Genomic DNA, 25923 nt, shown 5'->3' with positions numbered 1-25923 from the left:
TTCATGACTGAAAGAATTAGCTGTTACAATATTTTGACAATGTAAATATCACAAGACATTTCTTTCCAAATATGGAAAAATAATCCAGTATTAGCCATAAAAGGCTCTGTAGCGAATCAATCACAGCATTGGCACTTAGTTTAGAATAGATAACTTTATATACAGTACCTGCAGAGGGGAAACTACATTCCCATGCACAGTGACAAATAAAAGAAGCAGAAGTCACAGCTCACAGCAGACAACATCAAGTTGTAACGATAACACACAAACTAACAGATAATCTAAGAGGACATTAGTGTAGCTCAGGAGCACGCTATATTATAAATACTGCATTAATCAGTCAATAAATAAAATATGTTGAATGCTTTCTATATCATTAATAAAAGAGCCTTGAAGTTTTCTAGTTAAAGTCTGATTTAGAGTCGAGCTTATAAAAAACAGCTTCATCAGCATAGAAGTTTACATTATAATTTTGAGGAGAAGAAACACCAGGTAATGACCAAGATTTTCATGTAATACAACCAACAACTATAAGTTCTTTAAAAGTGGTATAGACGGAGGGGTAGCTCGAGAGTTTTCTGAATTAATAAAAACAAGAATGTGAATTTAGTTTTTACTAGGGCTGTCAACGTTAACGCGATAACAAGCACATTAGCGCAAACTTGTTTTAACGCCACTAATTTCTTTAACGCAACAATTTTGGCCACTTTTAAAGGGGTCCCTTGACCTCTGACCTCAAGCTATGTGAATGAAAATGGGTTATATGGGTACCCACGAGTCTCACCTTTACAGACATGCCCACTTCATGATAATCACATGGGCTTGAGTTTGCCATGTTATGATTCGAGCATATTTATTATGCTAAATGCAGTACCTGTGAAGGTTTCTGGACAATATTTGTCATTGTTTTGTGTTGTTAATTGATTTCCAATAATAAATATTTACATATTTGCATATGTCCACTCCCATGTTGATAAGAGAATTAAATACTTCACAAATCTCCCTTTAAGGTACATTTTGAAAAGATGAAAAAAATTTAATTTATTTGCGATTAATCACGATTAAATATTCTAATCGATTGACAGCCCTAGTTTGTACTGCAAGTTGGGATATTTCAGATATTTTGATTTCCAGAGTGTACAAATGCATTCCACCTGCAGTCCTGTAGACTGATATCATGCCAATCAGCGTTGGCTGTGATCTATGGATTATCTATGTTTTGAATGGCTACATAACACTGAAGAGATTTCATCTATAAATATTGTTTTTGGACCGGCTGTAATATCGCAAAAATGAGAAAGACCTAAAACAAAAAGCAGCATGCAGAACACAGAACAGTATTATGTCAACCAACATATCACTGGATTGGTCACTTCCAATACAAATGTCCACAACATATTCATATTTCACTAATGATGATAAAAACAGCTCTCAACACAGATTCTGCCTCTGCTACCATTTCTAAAAATATTTGTAGAAATTAGTGATGGCCCTGGCATCACTTGTGCTCCCACACACACACCCTCATGACTACAGTATGACCACTCATCCACAGAGTGTCATTCAAATGCAAATGAACATTGGGCGTTTGTAGCTGGATCAACTGTCAATGTGTTATATTATCTGACCAGAAGCATAAACAGTTCTGTGGGTCCAGTTTTATATTTTTATTTTAGCAGGACAGTGAGTAGAAACAGCTGAAATGCATGGAATGTATTTTAATATTTTCATACTGGGGTATTATATTTACAGTTCTTGAATTGTCTGCTTACACACAACAATTTGTTGAGCCAATGTACAAGGGGTGTATAGTTGTTTCTTTTGGGGTCTTTCTGCCCCCTAATGTTAAAAAATCACTCACCGCTGCTATAAGAAGGATGTATTTTCAGTGTGTTGTGTTTGATGTTGGACTCTGGCAGCTTCCACCTGTGGGTGTATGGGGATACGATCAAAGGTAAGATTTTGAGTTCTCAGGCCCTAGGCATTGGAGAGGGGTAAGCCGGCTCTACAGTGACTTTTTCTCTCCAGGGTTTGGCTCTGCACCCAGCGTCAGCATTGTCCACATTTATCTGGAATATGAACGTTGAGCGATTATGCTAAGATCACAATTTACACTTCTTTTCTATGTACTGCTATATAGCTGCATGTTCACTGTAAACTGTGCCTTCTTGCAGCAGCCATGAACTGTATATAAGAAGTGGGCGTATTCATGTGACGTCACTCATTGGTCTCTGAACTGCCGTTTTGAAGCCTTGAGTTCGGCATTTTGGCCGTTGCCATTTTGTTTTTTGCAACTAGAAGTGATACCAGAGGATGGAGCTAAGGAAAACTGAAAGTTGAATTTTTAGGTGACCAAAAAGGTTAAAAATTAACTTTCATGAACTGAAAACACACTGTGAAAGGGTTAAAGTTTGAAGACGAAAACACGGACAACTCCCAGACCGGACAATGCCGTGGTAGTGACCTGTCAATCACAAGGTAGCCACGCCCTAAAGCATCCCCTGCTTTATGGTCTATTTGATTCCAAATGGGACCATAATTTACTAAATTAACATCATGCTGTAATGAGGGAGACTTGAAACTAGCAATTTAAACCATAAACTCATGTTTATCATGTTTACTGAGGTAATAAATCAAGTGAGAAGTAGGCTCATTTTCTCATAGACATCTATACAATCAGACTTCTAATAAAAGAGCCTTGAAGTTTTCTGGTGAAAGTTTAATTTAGAGACAAGCTTATAAAAGACGGCATCATCATCATAGAAGTTTACATCATCATTTTGAGGGGAAGAAAAAACAGGTAATACCCGAGATTTTCATGTTATACAACCAACAACTATAAGTTCCTTAAAAGTGGTATAGACGGAGGGGTAGCTCGAGGGTTTTCTGAATGAATAAAAACAAGAATGTGTATCCAGTTTTTACTGTCAAAGTTGACGCGATAATAAGCACATTAACGTAAATTTGTTTTAACGCCACTAATTTCTTTAACGCATTAACAAAACAATTTTTAAGCTAGAGTGAAAATACTGGTATCATATGAAAGCGAAAGAGGCTAAATCCAGACTTCTTTTTTCAATCAGAGGAGTCGCCCCCTGCTGACTATTAGAAAGAATGTTTACTTAAGGCACTTCCAACGTAGCGTTGCCCACCGGCAGCAGCAAATTATAACTTTTGGAAGCATCTAGGGAATACAATCTAGGTGAAAATCTGTTACTAAATCTTGGTATTTTCCTGTGGAAAAACTGAAAAACAAGCCTTAATTGTGCCATAAATATCCTCCTTCCCACTCACTACAGCTGAACCTTAACTGTGAACTATATAGTATAGCAAAAAAAATGGATTAACCCACAATATCACTTAACTGAAACTTTTTGTTTCCCATGAGGTTTTCTCTTTTTATACTCGGAGGTGCTGCAGGGCTCTTTATCTTGGAGAAAAGTGTAGTATTTCAAGGTAGCAGCTAAAACACTGTCAGAGAGGAAGCTATACTGAAGCCAAAGTCATATTTTCGGGTGCATTTGAAGGTTGTGCCTCAACACTTTTCCTGGCATATTGTCATCTTTTATTACGATCCCAGTGCAGATTTCTGAGGAAACATATAAGCATGCCTCTATCTTTGCGCCCGACATCTTCACTGATCCTTCACGTGAAAAATTAATACAACGGGTGCTAAGGAATCATGTACTGTAAGATCATGTTCTGTTAAGCCACAAGAGCTGTGAAGTTCCCTTTCTGCTTTCTTCAATGTGCAGTCAGACTTATTTTCCCTCATTCATAAAGGGCTTTCTGGCGCAGTACAGATCGCCTCATAAGGGGAAACTTTCACACTGACAAAAAAATGTGCAGTGCTTGTTTAAAACATTTGTACAAATTGTCATTTATCTGAGCGAAAGTACATTTTCATATCCGACTAATACCTTTAATAACCTAATTTATCACCTATGAAACGGTTAGGTGTAAATGAGAAACACTGCCAATCTCTTAGACACATTTAAATACTGTTTTTATTGTATGATTTAATTACATTGGCCCTTGTGCTCTCTGTTTCAGATAATACTTGGCAACGATGAGCTGACATTTCTAGACCGGAGATTGTGAAGCATGTATGGCAGGTGTGAAAATCCTTCCCCCAACACCAGCTGGGTTTAGAAACTGACTGACAGCAGAGGGCTCAGTGGAAACACGCTCATAACCGGGAGGTCAATGATGTAGAAGGAAACTTTAACCAGTTTCCCCGTGGGAATCATTAGAGTCTAATTCAATCTCATTTGTGTACAACCAGTGTCTGAATTAAACACCTGCCAAGCACCAAATGCCCAGAACATTTGTCTTAGTGGATAAATCAATAAGGGCAACAGTGACTTACTGTACGGAAACATTTAAACACCTTGTTTATGTCACGTCTGTAGTCTTGCCTCTTTAAAGCTGACCGCCATAACTCAATATAAACCAGTCATATCAGAGTAAAGTAATAACCGCATTTACCTGTCTGCATAAATTACTGCATGAACTGTCTCCACCTGATGGATAAAACTTTCTTTGTACTTTCTAGTTTTCTCTCAGAACACTTGAATTACAATATGCTGAAAGGTTAATATGGAATTTTTGCCCAATGATGCCAAAAAATTGTTGCCTACTGGAGCTTTAAGTCAGTGGTTCCCAGCCTTTTTGTCTTGTTACCATTTAAAGGGACATTGTGGAGGATTTGGAGACATCTAGTGGTGTGGTTGCAGATTGCAACCGACTGAATACCCTTCTGCCAACTCCTCCTTCTCCAAGACTGCAGTAACCTGAGCCACAAAGTGCAAAACTGCTGTAACGCCGTTCGCCTCGCTCAGAGGTCATCCATACCATAATAACACTACTTTAGGAGCAACGGAAGTCAGGCGGCGGCTGGCGGCACCACGGTTTTGAACTCACGTTACCGCAGTTTCTAAAGCGTGTCGGAGAACTACGGTAATGTAAAAGTGCTAAAGGCTCTCTCTAGAGTCAGTGTTTGGTTTGTCCGTTCTGGGCTACTGTAGAAACATGGCAGACTCCGTGAAGATGTGAAGGGCTCATTCTAAGCTAATGAAAAACACGATTCTTAGTTTCAGGTGATTATACACTAATGAAAACATAGATATGAACATTATATTCCATTTCTGCTAATCCCCCCGAAATACTACACACTGGCACTTTAAAGTAAAGCAATGCCACCTACGTCAACTTGTCCGAGTTATGTCAAAAAAGTGATTATAAACTCCTTGTCTCGCGACCCCTGAGATTTGTCCTCCGTCCCCTTAAGGTTGGTAATCACTGCTTTGAATCAGTTTTTGAATCAAAAATGGCAAAAAAAAATTGGAGCATTCGCGGCCTTGGGGTTGATGAGACTAACCATGTGATCCGTCCTCTCTCCCGCCTAATTTTATGTCATCTCTACGATGTCAGCAATCAAAATAAAAGCTTGAAACATATTTGCATAGTTTTCTTATTTGTCCAGCATAGTAAACTGTGTACTTTGGGGTTCAGATAAAACAAGGAATCTGAAGGATCTGGGGAATCATGATGGACATTTTCGACAATTTTTGGACATTTTATAGACCAAAACAAGCCGAGCCGCACATAATGAAAGGAAGTCTGTTGCTGAAAAAGTTGCTCTATTGTACTTTTTTGCTCGTTCTTTTCCCACATATGAAATAATGCCGTGTGACCACAATCTAAATTTTTTCTGTCTAGTGAGCCAAAAAGTTGTGTTTGGACACCAGAACAAGATCACAAACCCAACATTTTCAGCCTTTCTGTTTTATCACTGAGGTCCATCGAGACAAACATTAAGAACAGAAACCCCAATGCTTCTATATTTGCTGTTAGTTGTTATCTACAGATAACAATGTAAAGAAAGAAACATATTCCCACAATAGGTTTCTGTCATTGTACCGTTAACGTCTAGCAAATAAGACAATATTGAACTGAAACAATCCCACGCTGTTTGAGGTTGCAAAAAGACGCCCGAGTGGCCCAGGAACCCACTTTTACAGCCCCTGTGTTTGATTGTATGTGTGTGTGTGTGTGCAGGCGAATACGTTATTACAAAACAAATATAACAAAATATCTGATTCACTTTGTGTGCGGGAGAAAAACACATCCTCTATCTCGCCTGAAAAGATGGAAAACGACAAAGAAAAAGCCGGAGAAAGAAATCAATCTTTTACTTCCTGTGTGAGATGGAATTGGATTTTGACAAAAGTAATGCTTTTAAGAGAAAACAGTCGGGTTATTGTGCTGCTGACTGTCCTAAAAGGCAGCTAGGCAGCCTTTTTCCATTACATGTTGTATATAACTAATATGCACATATGCTCTTCAACAACTGGTTACATTTACTGTGGCATGGTGCATAATGGAGGTGCCAGAACACTTGAATTATTCTGCAGCACCTTTCTCAAAGATATGCACACACACACACACACAGATTACTATTCAAGTTACACACACGTTGACAATGGCAGCAGGGTGAAGCTCCGTTTTCTTCTTTCCCTCGCTTCAGCTCGCTTTGATCTGGCGTTGATGCTTTATTCCTCCTGACTACCAGCCACATCTCTGAGAGAAGAAATAGAGTTTTGGTGTCCTCAAAACACAGGTTGAAGACTAAGAGTGTGAATTTGAATTACAGTCGAGTGCACGGCTGTGCATCCGGGCACGTTAACGCTTCTCTTCGCGTCTTTTCATCGCGCCCTTGGGGACTTTTGAGTACAGTGGTTCCATCATCAATCGATTTCATTGGATGATTCGTCTTCATTAAGGCTGAGCAGTATTAAAGCGATCCCGAGAGAAGAGAGGGACTCTGGGACACGCCGACAAATGTGCCGATTCATCTCAAATGCAAAGAGGGGTCAAAAACGCTGCCCCGGCGCCATATGGTAGTGCGTTGGCATTAAAGACAGCCGTGTCTGTGCTTGTTTGTGATTTTATTTGATTAAAGTAGGAACTTCAGATCTTGATGGAGCTTGTTTTTAGGGGTGAGGTCACTTTACTTTTTGTCATTAACATCAAGTTAATCAATTTATAATACCACCAAGTATAGTCTGCCGAAAAGGATATAACTCGCATATATGCCATAGAGCATTTGCATAACAAAATTGCACCTCTTCTTCACAGAGGCAAATCATAGAGGTCAACTAAAGCATGACGGGAATCTTTTTGGCAAAACTCAAATCATATTCATTCCAAGCCCATTTAAGACATTGGCAGCTAAGTTGTGACTATTATGAGCCTGCAAATAATGCACATAAAAACAAGCAAAAAACAGCTGTTTTTGTTAATAAAAATAAAGATGAAATAACACCAGTGTGAGCAACCAAAATGGTTATGGTGTAAATATCTCAAAGGGTCTTTATTTTGTGCTTCCAGTATTTTAAAAAGGGTTCTCGTCGCTCCGGTAGTTACTGAGCTTTTTAAAAAGTCCCCAAAGTTCCTTGAAATGCCATCAAATCCATTTTGGCGTCGGCTGCTGTCGCCTCTTCCTGAGCGTTAGCTGCAGATGTACTTTAAATTAGACAGCCAGAGTGTAAACGGCAGCTGATAATTGAATCACTGGCAATGATCATCAACAATCAAGGCCATTGCGGAGCCTTCATCCAAACCATTTGAGATGAACTGATGAAAGTACTTATGATACCGTCATAAAATTGGGAAACGGTGGAGTCTTTTTTGTTTCCACACACACAGACAGTTTCAAAACTAGGGCTGTGTATTGTGCAAGAATCTGGCGATACGATACGTATCACGATACAGGGGTAGCGATTCAATATATTGTGATATATTGCGATACTGTAAGCAAGGCGATATATTGCAATTTTCAAAATTGAATTTTAGGAAAACGGTCATAGTATAAAGAACACACCAGAAATACACCATTTAAGAATAGGCAAAATCACAGTTTGTCCTCGCCGAAATTTAGCGTAAGTTTGGAGCTTTATTTAGCTGTATGACATGGTTGGTACCAATGGAATCCTTAGATTTTGTAGTTTCATATGATGCCAGTACTTTCACTCTAGCTTTAAAACTGAACCCGCTACAACCTCTAAAAGATCAATTGCGTTAATGCGTAAAAGAGATTAGTGGTGTGGCCCTGTGAAAATTGACATGCCAGTTTTTCCTAGTTTCCAAACTAGTTTGAAATGGTTGCTACCAATGGATTCTTTAGGTTTTTCTAGTTTCATTTGATGCTACTTACCAGCTTTTAAACTTGGCCTGCTACAACTTACGAAATATCGAATAGCGGCTGGGTCGGCCTGTTGGATTTTAAAGAGGCTATTTAGAAATCGTATCGCAAAACATAATATCGCGATACTCAAATGTCTTATGTTCATGTATGAAAGTAAAGTTTTATCTGATCTCTTCCGTAAAGCCTTCAGTATCATATTTCCCTCCGAGCCTGTTTGTAACTGACCGTGGCTGACAGACACCTGTCCTGTCCTGACCTACTCCATCAGCGGGGCAGGGGTGCCACTAGGGTGGACTGTCACTCCCGATCGCGCTAAGTGACAGTCAAACGCAGCGCACATAGTCAACCAGCGGAACCTATTAGCGCTCTTACAGCTCTTACAGCTCTTACATCGGGATCCGCGAGGGTGTGTGTGTGTGCGATGATGTGATTCATTTGGAGGGGTGAGGAGTGCAAATGACGAATGTGTGTTGCATTAACGGGGACGCTGGTGTAAAATGTCAGCGGGGGAGTGCAAGGTTCACGGGGAGTTCATGGTAAATGTCTTGCTTTCTCGCTCCCTCCTGTCCTATCCATCCCGCAAACTCTTGACAGCAGGTTCTGCCTGACTGCGAGGGGACCCCAACCCAATGTATCTGAATCAGTCACACTTGTCCTGCCTCATCTAGCGGGCACGGATGGAGAAACAAGACGACGGGGCGAAAAAGACGAGGAGCGGGTCGGAGAGGGAGGGGGTTTGTGCTGAGGGACAGCTGGTTATTGGCGTTTATTTCATTGGCTTTTTATTTCACTGGCTGTCAAATTTATCCACCAGCTGTCAACTTTATGTTTTGTTTCTTTACTATATGCACGGTACAAGGTGACCATAAACTCCATCTGTCTCAGCAAGCATCATATTTCCTCTCTTCTTCAGACACTCTAAAGTTTTTGGGTGAAAACGTGTAGAAAGCTTTTGGTTCAAATCTCAGAATAGTAGAGAAATCGGAGCCTTTAAAGAGTTAATATTATATTATTATATAATGTTTCGGATTCATCTTTGATCACACTTAATTTACACTCAGACCTCCATACAAGCTGCAGTTGCAACTTTTCCCACTCATGATTTCTAAATAATTTATGGAACATTAAGTAGTAATGCTTAAACGCTTGTTAAATTAGACATGGATGTTAAATTGTACCCACAAGCTATAAATGATGCATCGGTGCATTTGTTAAACATTGCTTAATCAGAACAGATACTGTAGCTCCTCCAGCTGAAACTGCTCTAACCTTTTTCTTTTACACTACAACACTTACTTCTACAAGATTTATCTTTACTTCTTATAAAGTAAAGATAGCAGTGTGAATAAAACTGCAACTACTTGAAGTCCCTTATTTATATCTGCAAAAAAATAGCAGTTTATAAACAGTAAAACACCACAACTATTTAAGGTATATACTTGCAGGTAATGATAATGTCTAAAGCTGGGACAATTCACCTATCTCCCGATTCGATACGATCACGATACTTGGTTGCCGATTTGATATGTATTGCGATTTGATATTGCGATTTATTGCAATTTTTGTTAAATTTTTTAAAACTAGACCATGGGAAAAAGTTGAATCATACACTTCTAGTTCTACAGCACTGGTGGTATTTTCTTTGTTAATTTGTAAGGAACATGTAATGTTTTATACTTCTGGTGAATATAATCCAATCAATCTTATTTCCATTTATGAATTTTGCATATCCTTTGTTAACACCTTATTTTGAAAAACGGACGTAGTACTTCCTCTAACTTCTCCAAGGTGGTCTCTAGCTCTCCCATCAGCTCCATTCTCTTTATCCATCCATGGTCAGCTCCATCGGGGCCGTTTGAATGCATTTAACTTTAACTTTAACTTTAAATGTCAGTATATGGGTGCTCTACAGTTGTAGCGTCGGCCCATTTGACCACGGAGATGAGAGTGACGGCCGGCTCGACCGCCACGTTACCGCGACACGATAACGTTTCCTGTCAGTGACAGAGACAGCATGCAGCTTTAGCCGTGATGTCTAGCTCTGCTTTTCCTGTCAATGTGTGAAACCCAAAGTGTTTCCATCCTTTACTGGATGTGTAGTGTTTACCACGCTGGATTTAACATGTGAGGGTGCCGGTCGTATCCACGACGACCCTCCGTCATTTTCTACTTTGTCGTTTTGGCTCGCTGTGGTTTGTTTTGGTTGACGGATACGGAACGGATATGACGTCACGCTACTCAGACTACAACAATAAAAGTGGTAACTTCCTTCTACCTCCACATAGACTCAAATTAAGCAAATATATCAGCAATAGATATCAAAATTGTATAAGAAAAATAAAATCTTGATACATAGGTGAATCGATATTTTTCCTGAGCCCTAATATGTATTACATTGGACTGCATAGACATAGAGCATTTTACAATAACAAGGGTTAAAGCGCAAATATCTATAGTAAACCAAGATACAATAAAAGATCAAACTGAAGTAACTACACTGATCTGTTAGCTAATGCAATGCTAAAGCAGTTAGCAAGCTTGTATTATTATCCCCAAAGTCAACCAGTAGATTATACAATACAGAATGTTTTCTGAGCCTGTTAAATTATTAAAGACCTACAGGCAAGTCAAAGGTCAATTTCATGAGCTCATAAAATGAGCAAACAAGCACAAAAAATGTAATCGAAGGCCTCGGTATCCAATCTCTTCAAGACAAACACCCACTCAGTCCGTTCCCACTAGCTCTCTCTGGCCTGAGGCGGTCCAATCTAACGAAGCTTAATGAGCAGGAGAGTATTACTGCTGGGTGGGTCATCAGTGGAGTAGAAAATCAGCTGAGCCTCTGCTCGTGGTCTTAAAGTCACCTTGGCCGCACATGCATGGGAGGCCCCGGCTCCTCGCCGGCGTCACCTTGGCTTCGGAGCCCACACGCTTCACCTCTTTGCCAGCCATGGGGCCTTTCAGACAAATGCCGGGGCTTAGGGGGTAATAATGTCCTACATATTGCATCATGAGGGCACCGGGGCCATATGGCTACGTGAACCTTGTTGGCTTGATTTATTACAGTGGCGGTGATTTCTTTCTGATGGATGGGTAATGGAGAGGCCGCAGGACAAGGGTGGAATTCCTCTTTGTTGAGCAAAGATGCCTCTGTGTGTGTATGTGTCATATATCTGCATTAAGGCGTGTCACTTACTGCACAATAAGCACCTCATGCTTTGATGATTTGCATGTCCTACTGTCTTGTGCGCTATTGCATGACTAACAAGGATTTTCCGCGGCACACTTATAGCAGCCACAGGCCTGTCAGAGCTCCACCGAGGCGCTGACGCATCTCACCAAACTCCTTCACCGAGCTTTCAATCACAAATGGAGCAGAGAGAGTGTAAAGGAAATGGTAGGTGTCGGCGTTAGATAGAATAAACATGTCTGTAATGTATGTCACTAATAAGGTGATTTAAAATATGGTTAAATGAAGCATTACCCCATTGGTTATGGACAGTGCTGACCATTTTCAAAAGTGCATCTTAAGTTTTGAGATTGTTTTTTGTCTTTCCGTGCAGCCATTGATTTCCATTCATCATGAAACTCGCAAGGACTTGAAGCACGCTTGAGATACAGCAGGTATTGTCGGTGGTATTTATGTGGCGGTGCAGTTGCAAGCAGTTATCAAGAAGTCTGGCAAGGACAACTTTTGATTGACGGCGGCCTTTTCATCGAAAGAAAAGAACTCGCCTTATTGCTATGTGTGTGTTTTTCATCTGGGTTTGTTGCTTAGTCACTACCACAAAAGTGACTACTACCGCATTTAGCCGCCTCATGCATCTCAGGCAGAAGTGAAACGCAATAAAAAGCATTTCAGGGGGTGGTTTGATTTATCTAGAAAGTTAGAAGCAGTAATGTACCTATGATTTTGGGGAGCAAAAACACTTATATTAAGTACAGAACTTGTGTTTTCAGTTCATGAGAGTTAATTGTAACATTTTTGGTCGCCTAAAAATGTCTTATTCAGCGTTCGGTTGTACTTAGCTCCACCCTCTCGTGTCACTTCTGGTTGCAAAAACCAAGATGGCGACGGCCAAAAACCAAGACTACAGCCAAAAAAACAAACTTGAAGCCTCAAAATGGCAGTCTACAAACCAATGGGTGACGTCACCGTAACTACGTCCATTTCTTATTGTAATTAGCTCCACCCTTTTGTGTCACTTCTGGTTGCAAAAAAACAAGATGGCAACGGCCAACAACCAAGAAAGCAACGGCTGTAAACCAAGATGGTGACGGCCAAAAATCCAAGATGGCGACGGCCAAAAACCAAGATAGCAACGGCTGTAAACCAAGATGGTGACGGCCGTAAACCATAAGACGGCCAAAAACCAAGATGGTGACGGCCAAAAACCAAGATGGTGACGGCCAAAAACCAAGATGGCAACGGACAAAAACCAAGATAGCAACGGCTGTAAACCAAGATGGTGACGGCCGTAAACCATAAGACGGCCAAAAACCTAGGTGGTGACGGCCAAAAACCAAGATGGCAACGGACAAAAACCAAGATAGCAACTGCCGTAAACCAAGATGGTGAAGGCCAAAAACCAAGATGAGGAAGGCCGTAAGCATGCACTCTATTTCATATGAAGCATCAGCACTTTTGTTGTTATCTAAGTAGCTAAAAGATGGCTGAAAATAGGAGCTACAGAAGATCTAATTGACACGTACTTGAATGAAAAAGGCGTGCATACAATATGTATTATCATGTACAAGTTCCATTATAGATGCATTATGAACAGTCTATCTGACTTCAGTCTGCTTCCTCTGTCCTTTACTAGTCACAACTTGCTTAGTGAAATATTATGCATTTTGTATTCTTTCTCCCAGCAGAGTATCTACTGTGTCTTGTTCTGTTGCTTTTATCCGTTACTATGGTTCTTGTTGAGATCCAGATGGTGACGTAGAGACTCTACTCCTCCATTATCCTGTCCTTTTGTAAAGGTGCATTGGATGAGAGCGTTCCCTCATGAAATAAAAAAAGCGAAAACACTGTGCTACACCTCCATCTAAATCTGACCCTTTTCATTTATTTTAAATCACGGAAACCTTTCAACCAATTCAGCCTATTCAGGTCCCTTCTTCTTACCTCTTTTGAGCGTGCCAATGTGGTGGGTGTCGCCCCCGTGCTTTGTCACCCAAGGCTAGCGGCAGACAATGCGCCGCTGTCTAAAAATCCACTTGAGAACAGCCGTACTACCTCGCTTACTTGACAGCGGCTGAATGAAGCTCTATCTGGAGGAGTAGATGAATGGTATAATGCTTGTGTTATTATACAAGAGAGTTGGCCTGAGAGTTGAGGCAGCAAACTTGTAGTGTTTTTTTTTCGTCCAAACCTCTATTTTCAAATGCCAACTGGCCTTCACGACACATGAGGAATGAAGAATGTCCCCGTCTCCTGTCCTGCTACTGGTGACTCTATTATGAGCTTTCATTTCTTTTCATCTCAGACTGAAGAAAACAAGAGGATGGATGAAAAGTACGGTGGCCCTGAGATCTCAAACTACGGATATAGACTAAAGCTGCAATGATTCAATTAATCGCCAACTATTTTTATAATTGATTAATGGGTTTGAGTCATTTTTTAATACAAAAAAAAAAGTCTCGAGCTTCTTAAATGTGAATATTTTCTGGTTTCTTTACTCCTCTATGACAGTAAACTGAATATCTTTGGACTAAACGAGACATTTGAGGACGTCATCTTTGGCTTAGGGAAATACTATTCGTCATTTTCTGACATTTTATAGACCAAACAACTAATCCATTAATCCAGAAAATAATCGACAGATTAATCGATAATGAAAATAATCGTTAGTTGCAGCCCTAAAATAGACAAAACACAAGCAAATGAAGGTAACATCCTCAATGTTTTGCTGACACACATGCAAAACGCGCCATAAATATAATAACACAAGCAAATACAGAAACATTCTGCAAAGGCTGACAACACAAAAACATGAAAGCGATGCAAATACAGAAAACACAGCTAAATAAACTAGGGCTGTCAAAGTTAACGGGATAATAACGTGTTAATGCAAATTTGTTTTAATGCCACTTATTTCTTTAAAGCATTAAAGCAAATTTTTAAGGTTGTAGCAAATTAAAGTTTTAGAGCTAGAGTGAATATACTGACATCATATGAAACTAGAAAACCTAATGAATCCATTGGTACCAACCATGTCATACTAGCTTGTTGCGAAGGAGGATAAATGTGTGAATAATTTGCGATTAATTATGGACAATTATGTGATTAATCGCGATTAAATATTTGAATCGATTGACAGCCCTAAATTAAAAACCAAAAAAAAAAATACAAAATAACTAAAATTGGTGAATTTGTTTCTTAATTTGTCCATCTTTTATTTTTTTGCAGATTTATTTTTTAAATGTTGTGCATGTATTGTCAAATTGGTGGAAACGTTTTTTTCTTTTGGTCATGTTTTGTCAGTTTCACAGGTGTTTTCATCAGTTGCAGTGCGTTGAGCTCTTTATTCCATTCATCCATTATCTGTAACCTGCTTATCCTATTCAGGATCGTAGGGGGGCTGGAGCCGATCCCAGCTGACATTGGGTGAAGGCGGGGGGGTTACACCCTGAACAGGTCTCCAGACTGTCACAGGGCTGACACATAGAGACAGACAACCATTCACGCTCACATTCACACCTACGGGACATTTAGAGTCAACAATTAACCTGCATGTCTTTGGACTGTGGGGGGAAACCTGAGCACCCGGAGAAAACCCACGCTAACACGTTAAGAACAAGCAAACTCCACACAGAAGGGCCCCAAGCCAGATTGGAACCTGTGACCATCTTGCTGTGAGGCGACGGATGAATTCAACAATTAATTTCAAGCCTGCTGCTGCTGCACGTACACAAACTCGTGTTTTGAGGATCACATGCACACACACTCTGTTATTCACCAAACAAAAGGGTTGTGTTGTTGTTGTTGTGTCAAACAGGCGACGCGCAATTTCGCCCACAACATCTTTCAACGACGCCACCGACCACATAAACATGAGTAACCTCTCACGAGGCGCACAAACGCAAATCGGTAATTGGGGTCACGAATCACATGCGGCGCTGAGGGGCGCCCCCGCTCCTCCTCGACGCGGCCGTGTTTACGCGTGGGAGTCTCTGGGTTAATGTGAAAATTGAACACCACTCCCGGGTCACGGCGCTCAAACTCTTCCCCATCAGCTTTGCCCCAGCCAAATCAATATGCATGCCTTTGCCCGGCCTCATTTGCATCCTTGAACTACGCCCGTCTCCGCGTATGCTAATGACGAGCTGGAGAGGGAGAGGAGGGACGAGAGAGGGTGGTGGTGTGTGTTGAAGGAGGGGGGGGTTCCCTGGCGGCCACATGCAGGTGTTTAAGCTCGGCTGAGTGCGGGCGCTTGCCCTTGAGCCGGCCAAGGTTAGCGCCGCGTTTGACTCCGACACTTCACCTTCCTGTAGCAGCTCTCCAGCAGGCGGAGAGGAAGAGGAGGAGGGGTGAGAAGATGAGAAGAGCGCCGCATGCCAAGAGTTTGTGTCTCTGGTTGTTGCGAGGGATAGACAGAAAGGGATGGAGAGAGGTCAGGCCTGTGTAACACAGGATCGCTACGTAAGCGCTTCAAAGACGCCAGCAACTACTGTAGGTGTTCAAAAACTGGGCCGAGCTTAAAACAAAAACTTATTGGACGGTTTTCAGTGAAAAATTGATGAAAAATTTAATGACTAAATGCAAATATGATGCTTTTTTTGGTCACTTTTTTGTTACCTGTTAGACAAAAAACCCCACTTGACGCACTTGTTTGTCTTTCAAGTGGTTGTTCGTCCTCTTGAGACTCTTCAAACTGCAAAATTTGGTCTGTATTAGCACACTGCCCTCTTGAAAAGCTTTTGTTTTTTCTCTTTCGATGTGGGGTGTTGATTAAGTGGCGCCGCTGGAGCCTTGGTTGTTTGCTCAGTCATTTTTTTTTTTTTTTTTTAATCAAATGCAATAAAGCAAAAATATCTAGACGAAGAAAAAGAGAAATGCACGGTTCAGCGGTTTAATATCTGCAACAATAAAAAGTCGACACAAATGGTGACGTCAACGGGCTTCGCTCATAAAGCCGACCTCGTCAAAGGGACTGAAGTGTAATTAGGTTGAGTTACAAAAACGTCAAAGGCTTGGAGTTTGGAAAACAGACGTTTCGTCACGTCGCAACTGGAGTCCAAGCAGCAGATACAGAAACAAGGCTTTTATCCGATGTGATGACACTGGTTGATGAGCCTTTTTCTTGTCGCTGTTCGCTGCATGTTTTCCTCAACTTTTATTAGCTGCTTTCATGTTTATCGACACCGGCAGGGGGCTGTCATTTCCTAAATAAATGCCGCAGATCACTCTGCTGCTTTATGATAAGACGCAATGAAATAATCCTCATAAAATAAAAAATGATTAAAGGGTTTGCGTTTCATTGCTAAAGTGAGAGTCGCGCTTGTCGGTGACATTTATTGCGTCCGCATAAAGTTGTATTGAACAACATAAAATGGGCTTCGTGCGTGCACGGCTGGACTCGGCTGCCAGATTCCTTTTGAAAGTTACGAGCTTAGAAACCACTGAGGCTTATAATTAAACATTCAAACAAGAACTTTAACATTAATGAAGTCCTGCTCGGCTCGTCCTTAGTCTCTGGTAATCACTAAATTCCCCCGTTTTTTGTATCATCTCCTTTCAGAAATATTTTGCATGTTTTTGAGGACTTTTCATCAACAGCTCAGCAACACCAATTTTTCATGGATTACCTCCGCCGCGAAACGTATCCGCACATACAGTGCAACGTCTGAATGAAAGCACTAATCTCCTCGCTGTTTGATCTTGATTAAACATCTTGTCAGATTTGTACGATTATGGTAATCACAGCGACTAGTTTTGATTTATGGCAGAAGGGGAGAGTCAAATCAAAAAACGGGGGGCTGAGCCGATTACACAGCTTTGACGTGTTTTTCCTTGAAGACGGAAATACATCTGAAAAGTGATGTTTCTGCTGACGCCGTGGCGACATGATGACACAACACGAGCTGAAGTGTGTGTGGTTAAAAATAAGAAGTGATGCTGGTTCAAAGTGAATCAAAGTCGATGCTAATGGCGTCCTGCGTGTTAGAAGGGTTTGATTAGCAGGGGGGGGAGGGGTTAATCTGTCCTTCTCTCTTCCTCATGACATCCTTTTCTCATTCCCAGCAGTGTAAATGACATAAAGCAACAATATTACTAAGCTGGAAAGACAGAAATAACCCCTCAACATCCCAGTGGCCCCTTCTACTATCTGAGCACATTTCAACAGAAAAACAAAGAGCATTCAAAATCCTGTTTAACACAAACAAACACACATGGACATATCCTCACCCCAGTAACAACCTCCCCCCTGCTTCATTTCAGTCTATGTGGAGGTAGAAGGAAGTAACCACTTTCATTGTTGTAGTTAGAGTAATGTGAAGTCATATCCGTTCCGTACCCGTCAACCAAAACACAGCAGAAAGTAGAAAACGTTGGAGGGTCAGCGTGGATACGACCTGCACGCTCACATGTTAAATCCAGCGTGGTAAACACTACACATCCAGTAAAGGATGGAAACACTTTGGGTTTCACACATTGACAGGAAAAGCAGAGCTAGACATCACGGCTAAAGCTGCATGCTAACTCTGTCATGGACAGGAAACGTTATCGTATCGTGGTAACATGCGGGGGAGCCGGCTGTCACTCTCATCTCCGTGGTCAAGTGGGCCGGCAGCTACAACTGTAGAGCACCCAGATACTGACATTTAAGTTAAATGCATTCAAACGGCCCCGATGGAGCTGACCATGGATGGATTAAGAGAACGGAGCTGACGGGAGAGCTAGAGACCACCTTGGAGAAGTTAGAGGAAGTAGACACGTGGGACTACGTCCGTTTTTCAAAATAAGATGTTAACAAAGAATATGCAAAATACACATACGGAAATAAGACTGATTGGATAATATTCACCAGAAGTATAAAACATTACATGTCTCTCATAAATTAAAAAGAAAATACCACTTATTTGTGAGGGAAATGTCGTTGCTGGAAAAAATTTAATAAATAATGCCTGGCAATGACTTATAGATATGACATCTCTGACTAAATACATGCTGAAAATCAAATATTCTTACAGTACAGTAAATCGCAACAAATCGAATAAATAATAAATAAATAAATAATCGAATCGCAGTACATATTGAAAGTTTCATAATAGTGTCAAATCGGGAGATAGGTGAATCCTTCCAGCCCTACCAGTTATTACTTTTGTTTTCTTTTGTCTTTTTTTAATTTATTTAAGAGATTATTACTAGAATTATTATGACTATTATTTCATCTTTTTTTGTTTTGTTATGTTGGTTTTGCATCACCTTGTTTTCTTGGGTATTTCTCCCCTGTTGTTATCATCGTTGTGCCACTTGTAAAGTCACTGCTGTTTTGTTTTTGCACCAATAAAAAAAAAAAGATAAAGAATAGCACATGAAAAGGATGTTTTTTGTAAAAATTGTAGTTTTCAGGAGCCATTAGAAACTAAACAAAGCCAGTGTGCCTACAACCCATATGCTGGACAAATAAGGACAAATGTTGTGAAACAGTGGGAAACTTGCCTTAAAGCTGCTCCATGCCTACTCCAGCAGGTTTCAGCATCTCTCAAGTAAAAAAAAAAAAAAGCAGTTCAGCTTCTTAAACCCTCAACAAAACCTTTCAGAGCCACACTTCTGAGGAGACAAACTCTTAAAAGGTGGAGAAATGTTCCCTCTGTGTTTCTGACAGCGTGTCACGAGGTTAAAACCTTTCACTCCGGAGATCAGATATGATGGCAGAAGGCTGTCATGTCAAACTGAGGACACAGCGCCACACTGCGACTCCCCTCTTTTGGCTTCCCGGGCTCGAAAAACGACACACTCTACTGTAGACAAACAACCTCTGTCTTCCTCTCTCTCTCTCTCTCTCTCTCTACACTCTCGGCTCAGGACACAAATGGGCGTGCTCTCGCTGCTGCAAGAGAGGTGTTCTTGTGCCACCATGTGTCACCGAGTCCTGAGTCGCTGTGTTCCGGCGCAGGAAACATTCTCTTACCCGTTTCACCTGCCTGCCTTGAAATGCTGTATTGCTGTCAGAGTCGCACATTCCTGTCAAATCTTTAAGGCTCTCCTCCTACGTTTTCTTTTCCCCCCACCTCCTCCTCGCCTCCATCGCTCGATTGAGAAAGACACGCCACGTGCACAAAAAAAAAAAAAGAGTGTTGCTCATGTCATCCTCACAGTAACATGAAAATAGCATCACAGAACCTCCGCCCCCGTCCCCATCTGCCGTCGTTACTTATAAAGGCCAGGCAGAGCCGGGTGCGGTGAGCTGAGCTCTCTGTCTCGGAGGTTGAGGAAGCTCAGCTTCAGCTTCAGCACCACAGACAGCGCCGCTGTTACGTGTGCTGGGGTGATTCAGCACTGGCAGCTGGACAGCTCACCCCCTCCAGCCTGCCTCGTGGCTGGCCCAGGGCGCAGAAGAGGCCAGCTGGGCCCAAGATATGTGATCTCCAACCTGCCCCGGAGAGGGGTGAGGGGGTGGGGGGTAGCCGTGGGATGAAACGACAGGGAGATGGATCAAAAGATAAAAACAAAGCAAACACAGAGACAAACTGACACGTGGCAGGGAGGGAGGGCGAGGAGAAGAAAGGAGAAAAGTTCTAAAAAGACTTGTATAGAAGAAGTATCTCACATACTTCCTTCTCTCCCCCCCCCTGCTGGGTGTCTTCCCTTCCTCCTGTTAGCTCCCTGCATCTGCTCCACTTGCACTAAAACAATGTTCTTCAAACTTATAAAGACATTGAGAGTGCATGTCTGTATGTGTTTACAGTAAGGGTGGGGGAAAAATTGATACAGCATGGTATCGCGATATTTTGGATGGAGGTGTACAACTATTAACCTCTTAACAATCTGGCTGCTATTCTGTCTTTCAGATGTTGTAGCGGACTCAGTCTTAAAGCTAGAGTGAAGATACTGGTATCATCCGTCCATCCATTCATTATCTGTAATGGCTTATCCCATTCAGGGTCTCTGGGGGGGCTGGAGTCGATCCCAGCTGACATTGGGCGAAGGCGGGGTACATCTCAGACAGGTCGCCAGATTATCACTAACTCACTTCACAATTGAAATGTGAAATTTGGTAGGCACATGTATCACATGTAGAATTAGACAAAAGTCTCTTGGGGCCATGCTCTACACCCAACAGGAAGTCGGCCATTTTTAATTTTTGTGTGAATTTTTGGCTATTTCCAGTCTCTGTACTTTAACTTAACAAACTCCTCCTATAGATTTAACCTGATCGACTTCAAATTTAGTCGGTACAATCTTAAGACCTTTGTGATGAAAAGTTGTTCAAATCGTGAGTTTTTAATGAAACGGCGTTGACGTGGCGTGGCGGAGAAATTACGTGATTCGCCATTGAACGACAAATCGTTGTAACTCAACTGTACTTGGTCCAATCTGCCCCAAACTTGACCTACTTCATAAGAGTCCAGGCCTGAGGACATCTACATGACAATATTGACTTATAGTCACAGCGCCATCTACTGACAACAGGAAGTCAACGTTATGTGACAAACATCATTCGATTTACATTAAATGTACATTGTGTGATCTACACTTGATATAGAGCAACATAATGCATTTTTAGCGTGTGTTCTTTAGCGCCACATAGTGAACACAGGAAGTGGTGCAAAATTAGCAATCCCTCATTTCCTGTGCCACTCAATCCACACAGGAAATAACGTCTAACTTGTGCGTGCAGTGTCCGATGGTCACGGAAATGCACTTCAACTGGTGTCCCGTCAGTACCCCTGACGTGCACGAAGGTGCGAGGGCCCAATCATCGCTGCTTGCAGCTTTAATAAGATCTTGTTTTGTTTTTTATTGATACTTCTTGATGTTTGCACTGTCCCCTTTACTGCTGTGTCACTGCAAATGTCCACGCTGTGGGACTAATAAAGGATTATATCATCTTATATCTTAAGTAAAAACACCCGTGGCTATTGTTTTCTATTTAAAAATCTCACACACACACACACACATCACATTTCACACATCTCAACTACTGTACTACATGACTACTACTTCTGATTGTACGGTGTGTCCATGTGTGCTACAGGCGTTGTTAAATGCGGTCTGTGAAGTTTCACTTCAAGGTTCTTTTACGTGTTGCAGAGAGAAGGAAAAAGTCAAAGTTGAGGTCTTGAAATAACCCATTTTGTTTGAGTAACAATCCAAAACCCAAATGTGTTAAATTAATAAAGAGAAAACCCTCACATTTGAGAGGCTGAGAGGAGAAATCACAGGGCATTTTTTGTTAAATAAATAACTGAACTTATTCCTCGAACACTTGAAGGCCAACGGAAAACTTTTGTCAAGAAGAATAGACAGTATTTTATTTGTGTATAGCTTATTTGTTGATGTGAATGCCCAATAGTTGTTGCCTTGGAAACAATTAGTCCTCCACAGATCCAGTGTAAACAAAGCCTCACATCTATTCACTCCAAGGTCCCTCACTACACTGCAGCATGGACGACTCAGATAGCACACCATTAAGTTGATATAAAGAGAACAGAGAAAGGCAATGGAGCTGTAATGGCGAGAGTTCACACACACATTTATACACAAGTGTCGACCTTCCTGTGAACCTTGTAGTCACAGTCTGGGGACGGCGGTACAGTGGGACAGTGGCCTGGAGGTTCAGCATTGAGCTTGTTACAGCAAGGTCGCCTTTTTCAGTCCCAGACCAGCTGGGAAAATCTATGCGGGGGAAATTGAGTGAGAAAGGCTTTCCGCTCCCTTAACATCTTCCGTAGAGGTGCCCTTGAGCGAGATAGCAAACCCCGCTCTGCTCGTGGGGAATAGCCGGGCGGCCGACAGCGGTAGAGGGCGGTTGTACAGAGAAGCGGCGGTGTCACTGTGTGTTACAGCGCAGGTGTGAAGGAGGTAACAGAGGATGAGAGCTCGGTCAGGAATCCCTCGACAAGGCTTTTTTTTTTTAAGGTCACCGAGATGAGAACTAGTGAGTGGAAGTGCTTTTCTTTGGGAGTAACGAATTGTGAAAGGAGTTGATTTGGAGAGCTTCAAGGACAATCCGCTGCACCACTGCTGCCAAATACAGGTGGAAGGTGGCAAAGTGTGAAATCAAAGAGCCAAAGGAGAAGTTCAAATAACAGCTTCCTTTAGAAACACCAACATTGCGTGTGAATGCTGCCCAACCACACGGCGTAGAAGTGGAACATACAGTACAGGCCGCGGCATTCAACCGGTTGTTAAATTGAGCGAGCCAGACTAATCACCGGCGGCAGCGAGACAACAAGAGGCCGTGTGTGCTTTGATGCGAGCAGACAGGGCCCTTCTCAGAGGCGTTCACATGAATTAGGCTCAAAGTGAGGCTCGTCGCGAGCCGACGCACCTGTTTTCTTCCGCGCTGCGAGGACCCGGCCCGCCTGCCTGCCGACCGGCCCTCCCGCCGTGCCGAGTACAGTACTTCAGAGGGTTGTCTCAGAAACCAAAGTTGCGGGGCTAAATTGCTCACCGCTGTGACTCTAACTGGAAGACGTGTTTCATCACTCACTCGCTCGGGTTCACCGTCGAAGTATAATGAAGAAAAAAATAACAGCCTACAGCTCATTAATGGTATCAAACAGCTCTTGATGTGTGATTTCAGTGGATAACATCACTGAGATATTTTCAGTGCAGCTAAAACTGACAGGAAGACACTCAGAAAAGCATTCACATGGCATTTCAGCCATGTCTACTAAAAATTCCCATACAACAAAAATATGTGAATTACGCTTTGAGAGAAATGTATTTTGTCGCAGATTAGGCCTGTTGCTGTCTGCTTCATTTATCCTGATTTTAATGCTATATAGATAAGCTTTATCGTCAGGCCATGATTAGGTATATTGTTGCTTTGTAATTGAAAAAGATGACAGCTTTAAAACTATTTAAATACTTGTTTTTTGTTAAATGCAGAACACAAAAGGGCAATGAGGCGCACGCAGATGTTTTTTCAGCTGAGGCGCTTTTGTTGCGCCTGGTTGCTATGATACGGGATATACGCAGAAGTATAATGTCTGAAGAACGTAGGAAGAGAGGACGGACCCACCGATTTATGTGTATTAATTTATTTTCCATTGTTTTTGTTCAACACTACATGTAGTGATGTGACGGTTGGTCTTTGTGGCGTTTGTCCCGCCCCTCCTCCATTGTCATCGTATGGAATTGGGTAAAAAAGTGACAATGACGAGCTAAGCGCCTCGTCATGCTGCTGGCGTTTGTAGGAAAGTGTAAAAAATGTGGCGCTCCCATTGCAAAGAATTTAAAAAAGAAAAAACGTGAACATCACTGTTGTAGCGGTTGCTTGCCGTCCCCTGCGGTTCGCTTGTCAATATTGCCGTTATGCGACAGCCCTATCGCAGATTTGGTTTTGACGTATCACAAATACGTTTGTAATGATGGTCCACGGAAGTCAACGCAGGTAGGACATCGGGGTGTTGGTCAAACAAACACAGGACTTTCACCCAGGAGAACGCTGTTCATGTCCCGCGTGAAACTAAAAGTCAACATTCACTTAGTTTAATTAAATGGCTTTAATAACATAAAAAACTTAGTAATTTTAAGCCAAACCATGATGTTTTTATAAACCTAATCAAGTAGTTTTGTTGTGTTTTTCGTTTAGTTTCGTTTAAATTTATGACATTAACCACGTGTTTAAGTCGCCTCACAGCAAGAGGGTCGCAGGTTCAAACCCGGCCCTTCAGTGTGGAGTTTACATGTTCTCCCCATGTTAGTGTGGGTTTACTCCGGGTGCTCCGGTTTCCTCCCACAGTCCAAAGACACCCTGTCGTGTACCCCACCTTCGCCCAATTTCAGGTGGGATTGGCTCCAGTCCCCCGCGACCTTGAAAAGGATAAGCAATTACAGATAACAAATAAATGAAAAAAACACGCGTTTAAATCTGTTTCAAACTGCGACCGGGAGAAAATATGTTTCCCTGGAAACGTATTTGGGAATGCAGTTTAGTTGTATGGGAATGTAATTGTCTGGAGATAGGGTTGGGCATTTGCACCTCAACAATGACACATTTTCAATCTACACATTCATTTGTGGCAAATGAAGATAAAAATTCCTCAAATCACAAAACCTTCAAAAGGCAAACGCAGTGTTGAAGATGAAACTGCCACTCACTTGCTCCTGTTATACGTGCAACCCATCGGTGAACGCAACAAGTACACATCTGCTACATAGGAGTTGTCAAAACAGGTGCAAATATAAAATAGAAGCAGATAAAGCAGGCTGATGAGGTGAATATAAATTCTTCCTCACAGTTTAACATCTTGAACATCACAGCTTGAGAACATGTGTGGGCAGGATTTGTATTTTCTTGGCAAAGCAAGAGAAAAGTTTCTGCATTTGTTGTTCATCACACCAAACACCAAGTAAACATTTTGCGCATTTTTTTGCGCAAATTTTGCACATACAAAGTCAATGCAAAGAGATGATTAGAGGCAAATAGACACAAGACTTCATCTTGAGTGTTGATGGAGCAGCTGCATAGCCTGGCACTGATCGAGCCAAACTCCATTCAGAAAACAAGCATTTTAAAAGTTGTTTGCTTGTCGTCTTGCGGACAGATCTGACAAAGCATGAATTCAGACTTTTTACAAATCTGCATCATTATGTAATTATTTCGGCATCATTTTGATCTGTTTATTGCAATTAAATCACCGCACAATCTGTTTATTTTGGGGTTATTCCCGCAGTAGCGACGTGTGGCTTGCCAGATATAGTGAATACAGCTCGGTGAAATTCACTGAGCGCCGCCGGGTGATGTTATGAACCCAGACACAACTGCGTTTTGAGTTTCTGGGACTTCTACAACATGTACAAAGCAGAAATAGTGGTTATTTCGGCAATGGTTGATGAAACGTTGTTGGTATCCATGGAGGTTAGCCCCCCTCCTCTCCGGCGCGAGAGATGCGAATGAACATAAATGATTCTTATGGTCAAGTAAGGTGAAAATTTGCTTTGCGTTTAGTGTGAACGCAGCATTAGAACAGATTGTGGCTGTACTGGTCAACTCCCAGATGTCAGTTTGTATTAATGTATTAAGTTAATACTGAAAAAGAGCATGCTTTCATACCTGTGAGCAGCCCATAACACTGTTAATCTGCTGGGCACTGAGCAAAACCGGGAATTAATGTCTCGCTCAAGGGTGCACGCACAAAAGTTGCTGATTGAGAGGAAAACTCCAGGACTGGATTTCCCCCAACGAGTCTGGGATTTATTTCATGTACAGAAAAAGGAGGAATTAAGGTTTACACATCAAGGATGAGAGACAATGGCTCCCCCTTATCTCCCGAAGGAGAATTATTTGAATATCAATACAGGATCCTGTCTCAGCGGCGGCGGTGAGACATGGAATATTTGTACGTAGCAGAAAGGAAGACGGAGATGAAAAGAAAAGAGGGGGATCAGGGATAGATACACTGACTCAGATGGGTAAATAAGACAAAGGCGGGGGAAAGAAATCAGACTGAGGAGGGAAAATGAGAGATTTGGTTTTGACAGACGGCAGAGGAGAAGACAGAGGGAGCGTGAAGCAAGCGGCTCATCA

General features: G+C 41.8%; 1 protein-coding gene across 1 annotated transcript in view; it reads right to left on the bottom strand.

Moving 5' to 3' along the window:
- LOC119483949 (neural cell adhesion molecule 2-like) overlaps positions 1–25923 on the bottom strand; it is a 529018-nt gene that overhangs the window by 268158 nt on the left and 234937 nt on the right.

This window comes from Sebastes umbrosus, chromosome 24 (genome assembly GCF_015220745.1).
Source record: "Sebastes umbrosus isolate fSebUmb1 chromosome 24, fSebUmb1.pri, whole genome shotgun sequence".
Taxonomy (NCBI): Eukaryota; Metazoa; Chordata; class Actinopteri; order Perciformes; family Sebastidae; genus Sebastes; species Sebastes umbrosus.
This window is presented reverse-complemented; position numbering and strand designations above follow the sequence as displayed.